This window comes from Leuciscus leuciscus, assembly GCF_965113295.1.
Source record: "Leuciscus leuciscus genome assembly, chromosome: 4".
NCBI classification, from domain to species: Eukaryota; Metazoa; Chordata; class Actinopteri; order Cypriniformes; family Leuciscidae; genus Leuciscus; species Leuciscus leuciscus.
The window spans coordinates 38,882,788-38,904,268 of record NC_138728.1 but is presented as its reverse complement, the minus strand read 5'-3'; the positions used below and the strand labels follow the sequence as shown (position 1 = coordinate 38,904,268).

The following is a 21,481-nucleotide window of genomic DNA, read 5'->3' as shown; positions in this document are numbered from 1 at the left end:
CAGCTGCTTTGAGGTTGACATGCCTGGCGAAAGGGTCTACCAGTCATCAGGCTCTGCTTCTGGAGAGAATATGACCATTGATTTGAATGACCAGTCTTCCACACAAAACTCGGTGAATGCCTTCTTTGACATGGTTCAATTATTTTCTAGCACTTTTAGTCTTTGTCTAATGTACATTCCTTCATTTCCTCTTAGTTTTCAGTTCACAGCATTACTTTTCAGTCCTCCGCCAGTTCCATCGGTGCGCAGTCCTCCGCCAGAGTTCAGTCCCCCACAAGAGCTCAATTCTCCACCAGTTCCATCGGTGCGCAGTCCTCCGCCAGAGTTCAGTCCCCCACAAGAGCTCAATTCTCCACCAGTTCCATCGGTGCGCAGTCCTCCGCCAGAGTTCAGTCCCCAACAAGAGCTCAATTCTCCACCAGTTCCATCGGTGCGCAGTCCTCCGCCAGAGTTCAGTCCCCCACAAGAGCTCAATTCTCCTCCAGTTCCATCGGTGCACAGTCCTCAGCCAGTGGCCAGCCTTGCACAAGACATAACTCACCTGCCCATTGTTGGCACAATGACCAGTCCTTCAGATCTGCCTCCTGGGAGGGTGATTATGACACCTACCTTTCCCTTATTTGGGTAGCGTCTGAAGATGAGGAAGAGGATGAAGATCTTTGCTGTGCCATAATGGCAAGCATTGAGGACCAGACGTGAGTATTATTCAGTTATTCAGTCTAGTTCTAATTTAATAAAAGCATTTGTCGAATGCATAAATCCAAATCCATATAATGAAAGTAAATTTAATGCACTGCAGTCAAGTTATTTTTTCTCATAATGAATGATTTGGCATGAAACTTACTCTTTTTTGCAGCGCTTGGTAGAGCATGGGCAGCCTTCAGCTGTCTCCTCTTCTGGGTGTACAGAGCTGCTCATTCCCACTTCCTCAAAGTTGCTCTCAATATCTACATATCAAAATCATTATGAATAATAGCTAACTATATGACCAATAAGTGTACATGTAATGTTAGTGTGTACATCTCTGCATGCGTTACGCTGCGGTGAAATTATCACAACTTGCCAGACGCGTCTTCCGGGACAGTAGAAGCACTCGCATCAAGGGAATCTTCTTCTGGGAAGCCGACATCCACACCATGTGCTGTGATGTTCACCAGTTGTCTTCCTCCCATTATTTCATCCATAACGGTATAGAATGGAAAATTAGCTGGGGATTCACCACTTTTGTTGTTTTGGGATTTCGCCTTGTAGTACCCACTTTTAAGCCCTTTCCAGCGTTTTTTTATTTGCTCGACTGACCTGTTAATTCCGGCTTCTTTACATTTTTCAAAAACCTGCTTGAACAAGTCATTATTGCGTGACTTGCGACCGTCTAGTCTTTCAACTACTTTTTCTTCCTTCAAAATATTCAGCAACGTGGTTTCTGCTACAGACCAATTTTGCTTACCGCACGCCATCTTCCCTTCAAACACAACCCTGCGTCATACGTCATTACGTCATTTCTACGTCATTGCACATTGACTTTTTTTTTTTATCGTAAGGGGGCATGTAAGCTATTTGACAAGTAGAACAATGCACTGCACAACCCAACATTTTCTACTGCGACTAACTGGTTCAATGCTAACGTCAATGTACAACCCTTATTTTGACATAACATGTTAGACCAGATGTTGACAGTTCCTCGCCCTTATTTTGACATAATATGTTAGACCGGATGTTGACAGTTCCTCATAGATGGAGAAGAAGAAAAGGGGGGTGTTCCCGATTAGGGACAAAACGCCCATTTATGTTCCGCAGACCGATGATATTCTCAAAAAGTGACAACTTTTAACATGCCATATAAAAATATCTGTGGGGTATTTTGAGCTAAAACTTCACATACACACTCTGGGGACATCAAAGACTTATTTTACATCTTGTGGAAAGGGCATTATACCACCCCTTTAAACTTTGTTTTACCTGGAATCTGGTGAGCATTCCAGGCAGGGCTGGACTGGGACAAAAAATCAGCCCTGGCATTTTGGCCCAGACTGGCCCACTATGATCATAAACACCACCAGTCTTTGCACGCCCTTGAATATGTATACCAACTCCGATTCCTTAAAACCACTAATGCCATGTAACGAGTGAGTAGGAATGAGTGAGAGTTAACTGATGAAATAACTCCAAAATGAAATGTAATAAAACAATTGAACTATTCCTCCACCGTGATGAATCCTAAAATAAGATATAAGCTGCATTGGCATAGCAATACCAGTGTTTCCCAGAGGATATTTAGTAAAACTGTAGTGGGTGGACCTGGGGCCTTCTGGAGGGGTTCGGGGGTGTGCCCTCACGAAAGAAAATTTTGTGCATTTTAATGTAAAATTCATCAATCTGGAGCACTTTGAGAGTTAACGAGTTCCAACCCATATTCAGTGTGCAAATTGAACAAAGAAAAACTCAAACTAATAGTCTCAGTCTACATTACACTACTACATAATAATAGTTATAAAATTAATCCCATGACAGTAATAGCCATATATTGTAAAACAAATGCACTGAAAAATAAAGGAAACTTTCATAATTAGTTTTGTACTAACTTCTATACTTGAAAGAGAAACACACGATCTTTCATTTTGACGGAAACTACATCAAGCTTTTATTTTGGCGGAAAACATGGTTTACAAACACGTCTCATTACAATTCTAGTAAAATGTGGTAATCGTCAACTATGCAGATGTGGAAATAATGCACAACTGGACAATGGGTTCATATATACACTCATGACATAACCTAAGTGTTTTGAAAGTAGTTCTGCTTACCGCAGACTCTACACTCACTCATCTCTCCTTATCTGTCATGAGCTGGGTTTGTTCTCTCTCTCTCTGTCTCTATCTCTTTATGGTAACACTTTATTTTAAGGATCAGAAATTAGACACTAATTAATGACTAATAACTGCATTTGTAAGTAACTAGTTATGTACTTGTATGCCATTACAAGCTATATTTATAAGGCCTTTATTGGCTGTTGTATTATTTTTGTCTTATAGCCCCTTTATACTTGTTTCTGTCCTAACAATGTACTAATTAGCTAAAAATAAAACAAACTAATAGCTTGTACTGTGCCAATTACACACTTTATAAGTTCCCAGTACACTGTGTGAATGTGTAGCTTATAAGAATGAAATAAATATAGAATGGGCATTTCAACACAGACATTTAAATTTTCCGAGAAACACTGTCTTTCTAGCAGTTGTTCTATACTAACAAATGATTTATAACTGAAATATTCCCTTTATTAATAGGTAACAAGCACATTTATCACTAATAAATGCAATATTACTTCAGATTATGTTCCCTATTCTAAAGTAAACATTTGCTGTTTTCCAATAAGAAAAGAGACATGTAATATTAGAGTGAACAACTCAGTGTTTATTGTTTTTATGGTTCAAGAGAACAAACTGATGAGACACTTCTTGAATAATCACAATCAATTGCCAAACAGTTTATTGACAAATTTGTTTTTAACACAAAAGATGATGATGGTCACAGGATCTTTTCACACAGGATACTTCCTTCTGATGTCATGCAAAATCATTCCCAGGGGGCCATTTTTATGTATGTCACCACGCCTCAATTACTTTTAAGTGGTCTTTGAGCCTGCTTTCTGTGCGGTTCCCCCTAAATCTCCACACTGTCGCCTTGCAAACTCCCCACAATCTGTCTGAGGATCAACAAAAACCCCTTTATGGTTCACAGTTAGATGGTTATATCCAGCATCTCTGAGACAGTTATAGGCTCTCCACCCATCTGACACAACAGTGCTTCCTTGTCTCACATGCTTCTGGAGAAATGTCATGAGGTATTGAGCTGAACGCTGATTGACAACTTTCAGAATGGGTCTTCTGAACTCCTCTTTGACCCCAAGCATTCCAAACACCCATGATGCCCTGTTGCTCTGTCTTCCTCGGTTGTACTAAAAATTACAGAATTTAAGAATTTATTGTATCATTCATCTTTACTATAAAGTGTGAACAGATTTCATGTATTTTTCCAATTTTCAGGTCACCTCTTCTCTTCATTCTTTTAATTGCAGATTTGCAGACTCCACGCAGACGATAAGCAAGTTTAGTCAGTGTAGAAGAGCTTCCAGTGATGCCTTCCTGTAGCATGTCCACTTGCCGCAACCTGAGTCCTTGTGAAAATATACAGTTTAAAAGCAAACACAGAAGAAGAAAAAAAAACATCAGGATCATAACACATATCTTAATACTCAGTTCACTGTCAATGTTATATTATTAACATTGCTAACAAGTATAAGTTCTGATATTATCTGCTTGAATAATATACTACAAAAGATTTTCCTCTTAACACAAATAATTCTTACATAATAACAAATAGTTATTATAACACTATTAAAACAATCCTCATTATGTAACAAACACACAATGATATATTCTTACCTGTAAATAAAATGCATCCATGTCTGGAGGCTTAGATGAGACTTGGAAAATATTGAGCCACTTCGGATGCTCTTGGTGTATGATTTACTGTGGCATTTATCTCGACACACCCTAGCAGAGGATAAAATAATTAAAATAAGTATACAAGCTTCACAACACCAAAAATATTTAAAAATGTAATACTTTCAAAGCAAATGCATAGTTTAAAGACAGATTATATTAATAAAAAACACTCATTTTTTAAAAATAATTATTATTTTTATTATAAAATTCTAATATTTGATCAGGTCAGAAGCATACCTGTCAAGTATCCCGTTTTGGCAGGGAAAGTCCCGTATTTTACCCTTCTTTCCCGCCGTCCTCCCATATTAGTATTTTCCCGTAAATCTCCCGTATTTTAACCTGCGTTATTAAAAAATAATAATACCCCGGGCCGGGCGGAGTAAAAAAAAAACAAAAAAACATTCCCAATCTGAGCTCTGTCACTACCCTCGCGATAACTGCCACCTGCAGTAGCCTACATGACTACAGGTACTGTAGGTGGCAGTTGTCGCGAGGTTAGTGTGTGAGGTCAGATGATGAGTGACAACGCGGAAAAAAAATACGAAAAAACAGAGACGGATGATGGCTACGACAGAGACGGAAGGCACTCCTGCCAAAAAACCAAAGCCCTCATGTAAATACCACGAATGCAAAGTCTGCAACAAATTTGTACAATAACTCACTAAAAGAGTACAGAAAAGTTATGTGAAATGAAAAGAAAAACTGTAAAAGAAAAGCAATATGAAATGAAAAGAATGTGTGGAATGAAAATAAAATGTAAATGTAAAGACAAGCAATGTTAAATGAACAGAAAATATGCAAATAAGCCTTTAAATAAATGCTCTTCATATATACCCCTTTGTGTTTTCACATAGGCTATAATGAATGTTCACAGTGGTGGGACTGCTCGCGGTGGGCGCAGGAAAATTTCCCTTATTTTCAAATCCAAAACTTGACAGGTATGGTCAGAAGAGGGACCGGACTGAATTATTAGAAAACGACTTGGAGTGTCGCGGTTTACAAAGTGGAAGGTATCAGAAGAAGAGAAAATAAAAGGCGCAAGATTGAGCCGAGCTAGCACAAACTACAAGGTCAAATATACACCTTTGTTTAGTAGTGTTTATTATAAGTTCAAGGCTTTTTCTCAGAGTTTATAGTAACTGTTAAAACTATGTTACTCTCCTTTCTCCACTCACTCTAAGTCTAAGCTCTTTAGATATTTCCCTTTTTATTTTATTTTTTCTCCTCTCTTTATAAACAATAGTTCAGAGGCAAAATGAATCTTTGGCAATTTTCACTTCGTTAACTTTAAAGTAATTGGGATTATACTACCGCACTTCTTCATTTGTGTTCGGATTCTCTTAGAACAATATAGTGCCTTCAGAGAGTGAAATTTGATTTATTTCATGGTAAAAGGAGGTTTATGAAAGAAAATCTGTAATGTTCAATTATGGTATGGGAGTGTAACGTTAGTGTTATTAGTTGTTTATCTTTTGTTAGCTCAGTGATACTGTCTTAACCTTAGGTTAACAGTTAACAGCTATCTGGACGTTTTAAGATTACAAGGGGAAGAATTCAGGCTAAGTGTCCTGAATATGGGTGTTGGTTTGGGTATAGTGTTCATCAGTAGTATTATTTACTTTAGTCTTTTGTTTGTTTCATTTTTTACTTTTTACAAGCACCTTAAATGTTTGGGGAGTACAACTATACAAACTATGCAAAATGTCTAGTGAGATAAAAATTTAAATTACATCATGGAACTGCAGGGGGTTACGAAAACTTAAGAAAACCAAACAAGTCATGAACATGATAAAATCAATGCAGTCTAATATTGTGTTTCTTCAAGAAACACACCTGATGTACAACGAGGATCTGAAAATTAGGAGGAGGTGGAGAGGCAAGGTCTTTTCTGCATCGTTTAACTCTCAGGCTAGAGGTGTCACTACTTTGGTGCATGAGTCAATACCACTCCAGGTGAATAAGGTTATCAAAGACAAATTTGGACGATACCTTATCATTCAAGAAAAATTACTAAAAGAGCAAATTATCTTGGCGAACATCTATGCACCAAATACAGATGACCCCAACTTTTTTCAAAACGTATTTCTTATTTTGTCCACTCTTCCTGGTAAATGTGTGGTGGCGGGCGATTTTAACTGTGCATTCGATCCGGTGAAGGATAGGAGCTCTGGAGCTGTAGAGTCTCACATTTGTAGTAGGGTAACTATACATCACTTCATGAAAGAATTGAGCCTAATAGATATCTGGAGGGAAGAAAATCCTGCCGATTTAAAGTTTTCGTGTTATTCCGAAAGAATTGAACCTAATAGATATCTGGAGGGAAGAAAATCCTGCCGATTTAAAGTTTTCGTGTTATTCCGGTATACACAAGTCCTATTCAAGAATTGACTTATTTTTGATGTCTGCAGAGCTAAGGCACAAAGTCAAGGAATGTACTTATGATGCTATGCTAATTTCGGATCATGCTCCCAACTCATTGGTATATCAGGACTCAAAGCTAGTGAAAGACGCTAAGATTTGGCGTTGCAAACAAAAGAGGCTGACTGACCCCGGTTTTGTCTCTTTTCTGGATGAACAAATCAGGTTCTATTTTGAAACTAATACAACAGAAACTTCAGCAGGCACGAGATGGGAGGCCTTCAAGGCTTATATTAGAGGCCAAATAATCAGCATCACAAGCTCTAAAGCTAGATTGACTTTTGAAAAGGCTAAACATTTTGAGACGAAAATAACAGAAATGGAAAATGAGTATTATCGAACAAGGTCAACAGAATCTCATCAAAATCTATTGCTGCTTAGAGCACAATACAACAAATTATCTGCATCAAAAGTGGTGGCCAGTCTGTTCCGACTTAAACAGTCCTTCTATGATCAGGGTGAAAAACCTGGGAAAGTTCTTGCATGGCGTCTTAAGCAGCTACAGAGCAAAAAAGTTATAACCTCACTGTAGAGCGATCAAGGAGAAACCATTGCAGATCCAACAGAAATGAATGAAACCTTCAAGAAATTTTATGAGGGTCTTTATAGTTCCGAAATGATTAATGTCAATTAGCCGGACCTAATTGCCCAGACCTGATGGTCTCCCAATTGAAATCTATAAAAAAATTTAAAAAATAAATTGTTGACTCCAATTTTAGAAATGTTTACAGAGTCCTTCCGAAACGGTACCTTGCCGCCGTCTTTAAGAGGAGCATTAATTACCCTGCTCCCGAAGGCAGGTAAACCATCTAATAAATGTGAAAACTGGAGACCTGTTAGCCTGCTAAATGCAGATTTGAAAATACTTTGTAAGATTTTAGCAAAAAGAATCGAAGACATAATAACTACGATAATTGGGTAAATCATTTATTATCTATTTTTGAAGTATTCTTTTGACTAAAATTATCTCTGAAATATATGATTTTAAAACAAAAAAATTAGAAATGATATTACATATAAAACAAGGGTGTGTTTTTGCATCCACATTTTTAAATTAATTCCAAATAAATAAAACTAGTCCTATAGGCCACTGTCGGTAGCCTAAAAGAGGCCTAGAAATAGGGTTTCGTTCCGACAAACGGGGCACTAATTTTTCTTTTGCTCAATATATTCAACGTTAATAAAAGGTATCCAAGCAAAAAGTTCTCCACGCATTATCCTGCAGTTAATGAGAAATTGTAATTTATTGGCGCACTATATTGACTGCGTATTGAGACATGTAAAACTGTTGAGCTAGATTTTCAACCAATCAGCATCGAAAATGTAAGTAGGTCACAGCCAAAATCAAGCCAATATCACTACGCACATGTAAACATGGAGGAGGACGTAAGCAGCGCATCTTCATCTGATAGCGGCGATCAAGCTCGATTAACACCCGTAAAGTGTATTCTTCAGGTCGGAAAAGATGGTGGGAAAGGTCCGCAGCCCTTTACTGAAGTCCGATGGGGGGAAAATCAAGCATAGGAATGGCTCAAAACGTCGGACACTACGGAGCTAACGTTAGCTATTGCTAATAAACATGTTGCCCTCCTGGACAAACCGGTCTCTGATGTCCCAACAACTACGGGTTTCACCCGGCCTGCTATCGGCGTTTTATAGATGCTTGACTTGTGTGTATGTGTGTGATGGGTAGGTTTAGGGGTCGGGTTAGTGTGTGTCACATTACATTTGAATGAGCTGTAATGAGCTCGACTGGAATCGCTCTTTTTTAATACAGATTTCACAAGATGAGAATATTTGTTTTTTATATAAATTACTTCATTTAAAAGAAGAGAATTCAAGCTTCATGCCTGTGTGTCTGTATGCCTGTTTGACTGAGTATTCGCTGAGTTATTGTTCATTTTCGGACGCGTTTCAGAATGGACTTCACTGGCAGAGAGAAGGCAGAACTCGCTTCGTGTTTATTTTTCTTTATTTGGCAAAAAGCACAACACTTTGTTTTTATTGTGAGTATACACAAAAATAATACACATTAAACAGAATCGATTGATGTATGAAACTCCTATGGAAAATCAAAGTCAACAGAGTATTTATGAGTTTCTTTTACACTGATAAAAAAAGCGAGCTGGTATCGCCGGCGATACCGCCAACCTCAGGGGGTTAATCCCATAGCAAAACCGTTTGAGATATTTATTATCTGTTTACAATTTAGCATCTTTAATGTATTTTCATCATGTTGAAAAAGTTTGGTGGGAATAAAATAAACCACTTAAGAGCAGGGCCGTGGGAAGAGGTTTTAAGTTGGGGGTGCTGTAGTGGGAGGTGCATTTTTTGTGTGTCAGGTGGACACCTCTTAATAATAATGTCTAAGTCTAATAACAAAGTAAACACACACCAATAAGAATCAAACATATTTATACCAATCTTGTAACCAGACTCCGTTGCACACAGCAGACACGTACAAATAGCGAAGACATAGTTAAACATGTCCAAAAGGTTGTCGTGCACAGTGGACAAGAACAAATCCACAAAAGCAAATATTTTTAACAGCACATAGGGCCTATACATTAGCCTACGTTATTTAAACTTCTGGCTCTGTCAGGGCGCACACACACTCACAGAACGCAGCTAATAAGAACGTAAAAATAGCCTACGAATAATACGCATTTTCAAAACGGTCCACAGCGCACAGCGGACAAGAACATATCCAAATATAGGCACATTTTCACCGTTTCAAAAGCCCAATTTGCACAGCACACAATAATATAACCAAATACATTTTTGCAGCAAAATTATCAGTGTGAAATTAATGCGTATGTTATGTTAAACTGCTCAGCGGCAGCTCATAATAAACCAAACGTTTTACCTTGAGCAGGGTGCTCCTGTTAAATTACTCCAAATGTGGCTTGGCGCTCAGGAGCTGAGTAGATAAAGTCTCTCATGAGGGAATGGATGTCCAAAGCATTCAAAATGTCTGTGTGGACATTCATCAGGGACAAGTGTGTGAGTCTCTTCTGTGTCATGGTGGACCGTAACCATGTTTTTAATCGGCGCAAGTTGGAGAATGATCGCTCGGATGAGGCCACTGATATAGGTAAACACAGACACAATTGTATGAGTTTTTCAGCCTCAGTAAATAGAGCTCTCGTTTGAGGATGGAGCTTAGATAGGCATGATGCTACATCTCTCACTGTGCTACATTGACATTCTCTGGTGACATCGCAAAGCATTTTGAGCTGGAGATTAAGGCGGTCTGTGTCCAGCTCCTTGGGAAGCTGAAGGGGCTCCAAATCAACAGTTCCTCCTCCTGCTGCCACTATTACTGCCCTCTCTCGGCTCGCTGCTAGTGTCATACTCTCTTGGTCAAACCGTCTCTTCAGCTCCGCTGACACCAAGTCAACAGCCTGGTAAAACTGATGTCGCCAAATCACTGTTGCTGCGTTGTGCGCCACTGCCTCTTGTTCCGTGGTTTGGCGAAAGCGGCCCGGTGTTCTGCTCACTCTTGCGGTGGTGTCTGGCATTTTCAGGTCCATCTCTGAGGCACATGCTTCAACCTTGTGGACCATCTCCTCCACAATGTCATCATCACGAAGTGCCGCTATGCGATCTTTGAGCACATTTGCGCATTCAAGTGCACCAAGGGCACTTGCTTTGGAGCTCTGTAGGCCCCGGGCCACTGCCTCGCAGGGTTCGAACAGTGCTTGGCAACAGAGAAGACCGAAAAACGTTCTCCCTTTTCGGGCTTGGTTCCACAGTCCCCCAATCTTTGATCTGCTGTCCCCTCTGAGAATCTTCTTGTCATCTTTCAGCAAATTGAGTGTAGCCAGAAGAGTACCGTAAGAGAAACAGACACGTTTGATGGCTGTGGCGCGGACGCACCATCTCGTCGGGCAAAGGCCTAGGATGTTAACCGCAACCTCATCGCAACCGAAAAGCGACTTCACAAGCAACTTCTTGGAGCACCAAGTCCAGCGCGTGGTTGTTACAGTGTACATACATTGACTGAGGGCACAATTCTTTGAGGCGAGCCTGCACTCCTGAAAAGCACCCGGACATATTACTGGCTCCATCAAAGCAGTATGCTACAAGGCGTTCGATTGGAATGTTCAGTCTCAAAAACACATCCTTGATGCAGGAGAAAAGAGTTTGTCCAGTGCTGTCCTGTGCATTATAAAATCCCAAAAATAAACAGTGAGACTCCAGGCTGCCGTCAACAAATTGCAAATTACACGAGAACTGCTCTGTTGTGCTCACGTCAGTAGTCCCATCAGCTGTTAATCCATAAAATCTGGATTCCGATGAACGGGCGACAATATCCCTCTGAATAGCATGGGCAAACTGTTGGATAATTTCACTTTGTATGGTGTTGGACATCCAGTTGTCTCTTCTCATCACCCACTCTCGTTCTTTAGGGAGATCATAGGTGCGTTCCAACATCAGTTCGTAAAGGATTCCATCACGTGTGGTGTCACCCCTGAACGGCATCCCCTTGCTGCCCAGGAATCTGATGGATCTAAACAGTAGTTCCAAAACATGTCGAGCGGTCCTCTGCTGTTCGGCAAGAGCATCAGACAGGAGGGCATTGATAGGCACATTACCCAAAGCAGCGTGTCTTTGAACTGAATCCATGTGTAACTTGGATCGTTCATGTTCCTTGAATTTTGCAGTGGCTTTACGCCAGTTTCTAAAGCGGCCTGACACGAATGGGTTGTCTACCCTAAAACTGTCTGCATTGATAAGTTTTTTTTCTATTGCTTTCAGACAAGCAAAACACAAAACTCGATTGGTCTCAGTCACGTAATGCAGCCACTTCCATTTGTTAAACCAAGCTGGTGTGAATGCACGATTGAAAGTTTCTGTTCCAAAATGTCTATTAGGAAAAACAAAGTTAGATGGCTGAAAAGGCTCCTCAAATGCAGCTGGCGTGCTAAATCCACCACCAGTGCTAGCAGCATTGCATGGAGGAGCGGCGGGCTCGTGGGGGTTGTTACCGCAGGTCTTGGCGGTCTCTGAGGCAAAACTAGCAGGCCTACTAGGCTCTGACGAAGAGCTGGTCGGTGTCGGGATGCTTTCCTGTATTCTCTGGACTTCCGTCGTGCTCTTTTTAGATGCTGGTGTACCAAAGAAATCCAAAATTCTTTTCTGTGCCATTATGATATCTAGATACCTTCACAGTTTTTTTTTTGAAAACGTCTTCGCCTTGACGTTCAACGTCAGTTGACAATGATGCTTTGCGTTATTTTAATAATTAATAATTATTTAGTTTTGCTCAAAACTTCCTCGTGCATAAACTTCTTAGGTTAATAACAAACAGGATCATTAAAAAAAAAAAAATTATACGTTTTAATACGTTTATTTATTATATTTTTTTGCATCTGTCAGAGAGTGCTGTAATGTCTAAATTTTCCAACGGGGGTGCTGCAGCACATGCAGCACCCCTACTTCCCACAGCCATGCTTAAGAGGAGTGGGTAAAAATTCAGAGGCTGATTTTGCAAAGAAATCCACATTCAAACCCAAATATCTGACTTCCTGTTGCTCGGAGCTAATTACTGTAAATTAGAAAATTGTCCGGCTCGATGAGACCAATATGTGTACTGATTTTTGTGACTGTACATAAAATTAACCCCCTCACTTTTGTCAAAAGCATTTAGAAAGTGACACACTTCCTGCTGCCAGTTGGTGGCGCTATAACTTTGACTCACAATAGTTACATACATGTGACCGGCCTCTTACCACGAACACACTGCTGAAGTTTCATCAAGATCATTTAATGTATGCAGAAGTTATAACACTTCGTTTTTCTCTTTTCTCGCCATAAATTCGTTTCCTCGCCACGGCCAAACCGTTCGAGATATAAAAAATCCGTCCACAATTTAGCATCCTCAATGTCTTAACTTTATGCTGACCGAGTTTGGTGGCAATTGAAAGAATTGCCTTGAAGGATTATTTCAAATACCAGAGCAAGCGTTCTCCAAACAACCCATAATAGCCGACTTCCTGTTGGGCTGGCATAAAACTTGACATGGGGAAAGTTGTTCGGCCCGATGAGATCTGTACGTGTACGGAGTTTCATATTAATTCATGCAAGCGTGTTTGATCTATGGACCAAGTTTTCAGACCCCGTTCAAGGGTGAAAAACGGATAAAGTGACTAGGGACTTGACCCGGGTTCATTTGATTTTGGTTCATTCACACTGCCAGTGATTTTCCGGAAACCATGAAAAAAAAAAAAATGAAACATTCTATAACAAACCAAGCCATTAAATGAATCTTCATGCAAACTGAAGTTTCAAACCAGATCTTTTTAAAGCCAAACAGCAAGCCATTTGTATCACCTGGATGACTCATTAACTCATTATTGGGCCAAATCTGCTAATTAATGAGATCAATAATTGATCACTCAGCATATAAGCTGATGTTATATCCCATTGAATTTAGGTTTCAATGTTAATCTCGTTATTCATTGAGCTCCACTGAATCAAGACACAACATTGGCTACACATGCCGTATTATTCCACATCAACTGGTGAAAGCACCAAATAAAGAGGACAGAAAATGTTGACTCACTGTTTTGTACAAATGAAGCTATCATGATATAATTCTCATGGTATGCCTTCTGACACATTCAGTCTAAACCTTGACTGAAGAAACATCTGCCAGATAGACAGCAGACCATAGGCTGTGAGTGAACCAACTCCAGGGAAAGGCTAGATGCATTTGCGCTTTAATACATTTCCATTAAGCAACCTACAGGGAGCATACATGCTCCAGATAAATTGGAAGAATCAGTATTAACAGCACAAGACTTTTGGGGCAAAACCTGACCTCAAAAGACAGGCCAAAAAAAATTAAACTGTAAAATGCTCTTTCCAAACTACAAGCAAAGTGGGGTAAACAAAAAACATCCAAGCAATCCGTTCAAAATCAATTTTATTGTTACAAAACTTGACATGCGTTAAGTCAAACAGAGCCCTCGGCATCATCGTGGCTGAAGGTGGTGTTGACAGAACCAGAGCCCTCTGCATCATCGTGGCTGAAGGTGGCGTTGACAGAACCGGACCACTCGGCATCATCGTGGCTAAAGGTGGCGTTGACAGAACCGGACCCCTCTGCATCATCGTGGCTAAAGGTGGCGTTGACAGAACCGGACCACTCGGCATCGTGGCTAAAGGTGGCGTTGACAGAACCATAGCCCTCAGCATCATCGTGGCTAAAGGTGGCGTTGACAGAACCAGACCCCTCTGCATCATCGTGGCTAAAGGTGGCGTTGACAGAACCAGAGCCCTCTGCATCATCGTGGCTAAAGGTGGCATTGACAGAACCAGAGCCCTCAGCATCATCGTGGCTAAAGGTGGCGTTGACAGAACCGGACCCCTCGGCATCATCGTGGCTGAAGGTGGCGTTGACAGAACCAGACCCCTCGGCATCATCGTGGCTGAAGGTGGCGTTGACAGAACCGGACCCCTCTGCATCATCGTGGCTGAAGGTGGCGTTGACAGAACCGGACCCCTCGGCATCATCGTGGCTGAAGGTGGCATTGACAGAACCGGACCCCTCTGCATCATCGTGGCTAAAGGTGGCGTTGACAGAACCGGACCCCTCTGCATCATCGTGGCTAAAGGTGGCGTTGACAGAACCAGAGCCCTCTGCATCATCGTGGCTAAAGGTGGCGTTGACAGAACCAGAGCCCTCGGCATCATCGTGGCTAAAGGTGGCGTTGACAGAACCGGACCCCTCTGCATCATCGTGGCTGAAGGTGGCGTTGACAGAACCAGAGCCCTCTGCATCATCGTGGCTAAAGGTGGCGTTGACAGAACCAGACCCCTCGGCATCATCGTGGCTGAAGGTGGCGTTGACAGAACCGGATCCCTCGGCATCATCGTGGCTAAAGGTGGCGTTGACAGAACCAGAGGCCTCGGCATCATCGTGGCTAAAGGTGGCGTTGACAGAACCGGACCCCTCTGCATCATCGTGGCTAAAGGTGGCGTTGACAGAACCGGACCCCTCTGCATCATCGTGGCTGAATGTGGCGTTGACAGAACCAGAGCCCTCTGCATCATCGTGGCTAAAGGTGGCGTTGACAGAACCAGAGCCCTCGGCATCATCGTGGCTGAAGGTGACGTTGACAGAACCAGACCCCTCTGCATCATCGTGGCTAAAGGTGGCGTTGACAGAACCGGATCCCTCTGCATCATCGAAGCTAAAGGTGGCGTTGACAGAACCGGATCCCTCTGCATCATCGAAGCTAAAGGTGGCGTTGACAGAACCAGAGGCCTCGGCATCATCGTGGCTAAAGGTGGCGTTGACAGAACCAGAGGCCTCGGTATCATCGTGGCTAAAGGTGGCGTTGACAGAACCGGATCCCTCTGCATCATCGTGGCTAAAGGTGGCGTTGACAGAACCGGACCCCTCTGCATCATCGTGGCTAAAGGTGGCGTTGACAGAACCAGAGCCCTCGGCATCATCGTGGCTAAAGGTGGCGTTGACAGAACCAGAGGCCTCGGCATCATCGTGGCTAAAGGTGGCGTTGACAGAACCGGACCCCTCTGCATCATCGTGGCTAAAGGTGGCGTTGACAGAACCGGACCCCTCGGCATCATCGTGGCTAAAGGTGGCGTTGACAGAACCGGACCCCTCTGCATCATCGTGGCTAAAGGTGGCGCTGACAGAACCAGAGCCCTCGGCATCATCGTGGCTAAAGGTGGCGTTGACAGAACCAGACCCCTCTGCATCATCGTGGCTGAAGGTGGCATTCACAGAATTGTCTGGAGAGAGGGAGAGAGAGAATTTTGTTGTTGTTCCTAATAGCAAAAACAAACTGTAAATGTGAATTTTTTTTTTTTTTTTAAGTAAATGTGTTTGACATACTCTTGTACTAAAGTAATGAGTTCATACTAATTATGAAACCGGTCTACAAACCTTTCTCTCCAACTACTCTCCCAACATCACTCAAGGAGAAATTTAAGGATCCATCTTCACCTGCGCAGCTGAAAACTGAGAAACACATCTGACATTTAATAAAAAAAATTATAAAACAGACAAGTAAACTTATTAAAAGCAAACTAAAATTAAACTCACCATGCCATACTAACAGGTGATAAAGAACTACCAAAACAGTCACTTTAATCAAACCCATTCTATAATATGAACTGAGCCACTAAGACAGCCAATTCAACAACACAAGCTAAAGTTTCAAACCAACCAGGTCTTTTAAAGCCAAAGAGAAAACCATTTGTACCACCTGGATGACTCGTTAACTCATTATTGGGGCAATCTGCTAATTAATGAGATTAATTACCCAGCATACTAGCTGATGTTATATCCCATTTAACTAAAGTTTCAATGTTTAAACCAATTTTCCTATAAGCGCTTTTTGGATGGGTTGGATATTACCTCTATTTTTGAATTGACAAAACATGAGCTAGATCGGGAATTGGAATTAGAAGAGGTTTCTAATGCTATTCTTAAAATGAGGGGCGGTAAAACAGCGGGTCCGGATGGGCTCCCAATTGAAATGTATAAGGAATTCAAAGATAAATGAATAGGTCCGTTACTGGATATGTATGTAGAAGCTTTTCGGCAAGGATCTCTTCCTCCCTCGTTGAAAAGTGCCCTGATCACTCTTATTTTGAAGCCAGGAAAGTCATCTGTAGAATGTGGGTCATATAGACCAATTTCACTTTGAATATGGATGCAAAAATTATTGTTAAAGCCTTGGGGATGAGACTTGAGAAGGTCCTGCCTCTGCTGGTACATTCAGACCAGAATGGCTATGTTAAGAATCGTCAAGGCTACAATTACTAAATTTATTGTGGTATTATTGGGCTGCTCAAATGAGGGCTGCAATGTTCTGGTTCTCTAGAGATACCAATATGCCTTGGTTACAGGTTGAAATGTTGACTGCAAAAGGGTTGACACTTGACAGCTTTTTACAATCAGCACCCCTTAAATAACTAAAAAGAAAAACAGACAATCCATTTGTGAAGAATACCATTATGACCTAGTACGAAGTTCATAAATTTCTCGGAGAGGCCCCATTGTTGTCTTGCTTCTCCCCGATTTGGGGGAATGAATATTTCACTCCAGCTAAAAATTATATGGGGTTTAAACTATGGTTGAGTAAGGGAATAGTTAGATTGATGGACTTGTATGAAGACAATATTTTAGTGTCTTTTGACAATCTGGTATCAAAGTTTCCTATACCCCGGAACATTTTTTTTTAAATACCTGCAGCTTAGAAGTTTAATTTTTTCGAAACTAAAGAATTCAGTGCAACTCCCTTCATTATCCACACTGGAAACCTTTTCCACACAAGACTGTTTCAGTAAAGGGCGAATTACCCAATTATATAATATACTGGTACAGAATCATAAAGAAAATTCTGAAAATAAAAGACGAGCATGGATGCAGGATTTAAATAAAGACATTTCATTAGATGAGTGGGGTACAATATATTTAAAAGCACAAACTCAAACTATAAATACTCGTTTGAGACTCTTACAATATAATTGTATTGTATAATATCACTCCCGTGTGTTATGTGTTATGAATTTTGCCGTTGTATATTGCCCTGTTCCTTCAGTGCAAATGGCTATTCTGATTACTACGTATTCACAGTTGTTGCGCGATGCAACTGACGCTGTGTTACGTACACTCCGCACTCTGTTATGTGTAATGATTTATGCCATTATATATTGCCCTGTGTCATTCAGTGCAAATGGCTATTCTGGTTACTACGCAGTACGTATCCACAGTTGTTGCGCGATGCAACTGACGCTGTTTACGTACACACTACACACTGATATGTGTATGAATTTTGCCGTTGTATATTGCCCTGTATCCTTCAGTGCAAATGGCTATTCTGACTACTACGCAGTACGTATTCACAGTTGTCGTGCGATGCAACTGACGCTGTGTTTACGTACACACTACACACTGATATGTGTATGAATTTTGCCGTTGTATATTGCCCTGTATCCTTCAGTGCAAATGGCTATTCTGACTACTACGCAGTACGTATTCAGAGTTGTCGTGCGATGCAACTGACGCTGTGTTTACGTACACACGACACACTGATATGTGTATGAATTTTGCCGTTGTATATTGCCCTGTATTCTTCAGTGCAAATGGCTATTCTGATTACTACGTATTCACAGTTGTTGTGCGATGCAACTGACGCTGTGTTACGTACACTCCGCACTCTGTTATGTGTAATGATTTATGCCATTATATATTGCCCTGTGTCATTCAGTGCAAATGGCTATTCTGATTACTACGCAGTGCGTATTCACAGTTGTCGTGCGATGCAACTGACGCTGTGTTTATGTGCACACTACACACTGATATGTGTTATGATTTATGCCGTCATATATTGCCCTGTATCCTTCAGTGCAAATGGCTATTCTGATTACTACGTATTCACAGTTGTTGTGCGATGCTACTGACGCTGTGCACACACTACGCACTGATATGTGTTACGATTACGCCGCTATATATTGCCCTGTATCCTTTAGTGCAACTGGCTACTCTGATTACTGTGTATTCACAGTTGTTGTGCGATGCCACTGACGCTGTGTTATGTACATTGATATGTGTCTATGATTTATGCCGTTATATATTGCCCTGTATCCTCAGTGCAACCGGCTATTCTGATAACTACGTATTCACAGTCGATGTCGCTATGCCTCTGACGCTGTGGTTTTTGTACACAAAATGTAACTATGCTTATGCATAGTCTCAGTTGTCGCTACGGCGACTTGCGCTGCATCTGTGTACACACTGAAGCGTTATGCTGTTATGTTGCCCTTCAACGTAACTGACCATTGTGTTTGAACTGCGCATATTCATGCAGTTTCGGTCGCTTCAGCGACTTGCGCTGCATTATACACACAGATGTTTAAAATGTGCACACTGATGTGTTATGCTGTTATGTTGACCTCTATCCTTCAGTGCAACAACCAGCTATCCTATCTACTGTGCATATTCACAGTTCTGTCGCTACGGCGACTACACTGCACTTATGTACGTACAAGGACGTGTTTTTGCTATTTTGTTGCCCTGTTTCCTTCAGTGCAAAACTAGCTATCCTAATCTAATCGTGCATGTTCACAGTTTCTGGATGTAGGTACGTACACGGATGTGTTATGCTGTAATGCTGCCCCGTTTCCTTTGGTGCAGCTAGCCATCCTGATCTAACTGTACATCTCAGTTCTGTCTCTACACTGTTTCTGTCGCTACGGCGACTTACGCTGCGTTTATGTACATACATGGATGCGCTACAGCGACCGATGCTGTTACGTACATGGGCTACGCTGTTATGTTGCCCCGTTTCCTTCAGTGCAACTGGCTATTGTGTGTTAACTCGTTTACTCACAGTTGTAGCTACGGCTACGACTGTGTTTGTGTACTTACTGAGGTCCTATGCTATTATGGGGCTATTATCTAACTGCGTATATTCACAGTTGTTGTCGCTACGGCCACTAGCACTGTGTTTATGTACATTCAGTTATGTGTTGGTTTGCACTTCTGTGCATCGGCTTAGAACATTGGCTATGTTCTACAAGAGTGTGTCAGTTCCTCGTGACCCCCTTACTAGCCTATCATCCCCAAGCTGTGAAACCTTCTTGTGTGTCCGCTGCTGGGTCCATAGTTGAGCAAGACACTTACACTAACAAGTGTTGAGAGCTCTCTTTGAGATGGCCTTAATCCACCTGCTCTCGCCCCAGTGAAGCACGTTGGAGACCTACGCTCATTCTAAGCGAATGATGTTGCATTGTCTCGGACCTGGTGACTGCAGCGTCACTCTCCGTCCGATACCAAGCTGCGTTCCGAAGTCGTTTACACCGTTCAGAGCACAGATTGATCCCTGCCCGCCTTATCTGCTGAGCCGTCAGCCTCGCATGATGCCGATGCTCAGAGTGCTGTTGGCCCTGTAAGGGCTTTGCGGATGTACGTGGATCACTAGGCAGCAGTCTGACCAGCTGTTTGTATGCTTGGTGGATGGTACTAGGGACGTGCTGTTTTATACTGAGACTTTCTCACTGAATTCGACGCTTTCAATGTTGGCTAAATGCCTACGGGATTTAGGTATGCTGGCTGTCTTCTCAGAACACGTTCGCCAGGGTTTCAAGTTTGATGCACTGCCTATAGCGTTGTGGGTTCGGTGAGTTTTATTAATGTACTCATGAACTGTTACCACCAGCTGTGCAGTAGTCTGCATTATGCAGAGTTACCATTGCTGCTAACTCTGTTTTATGACTATAATGTTACATAGCTGTTTCCGCATTACGCAGTAGTTTTCAATTCCTGTTAACTCTGTGTATGGCTGTAAGGTTATGCAGCTGTCACCGCTATTGCCGTCGACACTGTGTTAACTCTTGTGCTCGAGTGCTTATGGTGTTGTGCTGCCCTCTCCAGTGCAGTCTTCGCTTCATTGCATTGGATATGCAACTTTGGTAAGGTCGGAGCAGACGTTCTTGGTCTAGTTTCGCCTATCAGTTTCGAGTGCTCCTAGCGGCGCTGCTGGCTTAGAACTGTTGTCTCTCGTGGGAGTGTAGCTTGACCCCGTTCAGGGCTTATCTTCACTGCGCTCACGGCGGGATTCTATACAGTTCCCATATACGTCAGTGACGTAATGTCGAAGTGACCGCCTTGAAAGGGAACGTCTCCGGTTACTGTCGTAACCTCGGTTCCCTGAGAGGCGGGAACGAGACATTACGTCAGCCGCCGTGCTCGTCGTTTGATCAGCTGTGCTAGCGTTCAGTCTTGATTCTGACGTAATTGTCGCGCCCATGCTATTTATACTGCCCGCAGACCGGTCAGCATTTGCATGTTTTGCGTCAATTGGCCAGCTGTCTCCAGCTGGCGTTAGCCTATAAGATTTCAGTGAAAACGGAGAAGGAAGGGAGTTCCCATATACGTCAGTGACGTAATGTCTTGTTCCCGCCTCTCAGGGAACTGAGGTTACGATAGTAACCGGAAACGTTAGCTAACGTTATACATAATAAAACGTGTTTTTACAGCAAAATCACAACTATACTATACTGTGTAACGTCTTTACACCTTCTACAATTCAACAGTTTACTCTACAGTAGTTCAACACATGTAATTTTAACACAAGGAACCGTGTTTACTCACATTTGAAAGCACCCGCGTCGCTGATCTCTGCGATGTTTGATAATGACGTATCCTCTCGCGTGGCCTCCTGGGATAGAAAAGTATCCATCGGTTGAGCACTCGAAAATCTGGCCAGAAGCAGTAAGCCATCCGGGAACTTCTCGCCTACTCTTTTATGAATACTGATGTTTCGAACGTACTGCTTCCTTCACGTTCTGTTTTCGCCTACTATATAGTAGGAAAGTAGGCATATTCGAACGCACTTATGTCTGAATCTCGCGATAATTAGTACGTCACCCAGGTAATTCTCGCCTACTCTTTTGGATTCGTACATACTTTTTCGCTCGCCTACTCTTTTTCCCATACTAAATAGTAGGGAAGTATGTGGTTTCGAACGCAGCCTATGTCTTTCTCATGAGACACACCCAATTCAAGTCTT

At 41.9% G+C, this 21,481-nt stretch overlaps 1 long non-coding RNA gene across 1 annotated transcript; it reads right to left on the bottom strand.

Annotated features, from left to right (window-relative positions):
* Positions 1 to 15,444: 15,444 nt before the first annotated feature.
* Positions 15,445 to 16,100, bottom strand: LOC309496234. The gene is made up of 3 exons (XR_014205073.1): positions 16,006 to 16,100; positions 15,847 to 15,921; positions 15,445 to 15,692 (listed from the first exon to the last, which is right to left on the bottom strand). It is a non-coding gene; the product is annotated as an uncharacterized lncRNA (long non-coding RNA).
* Positions 16,101 to 21,481: the final 5,381 nt, after the last annotated feature.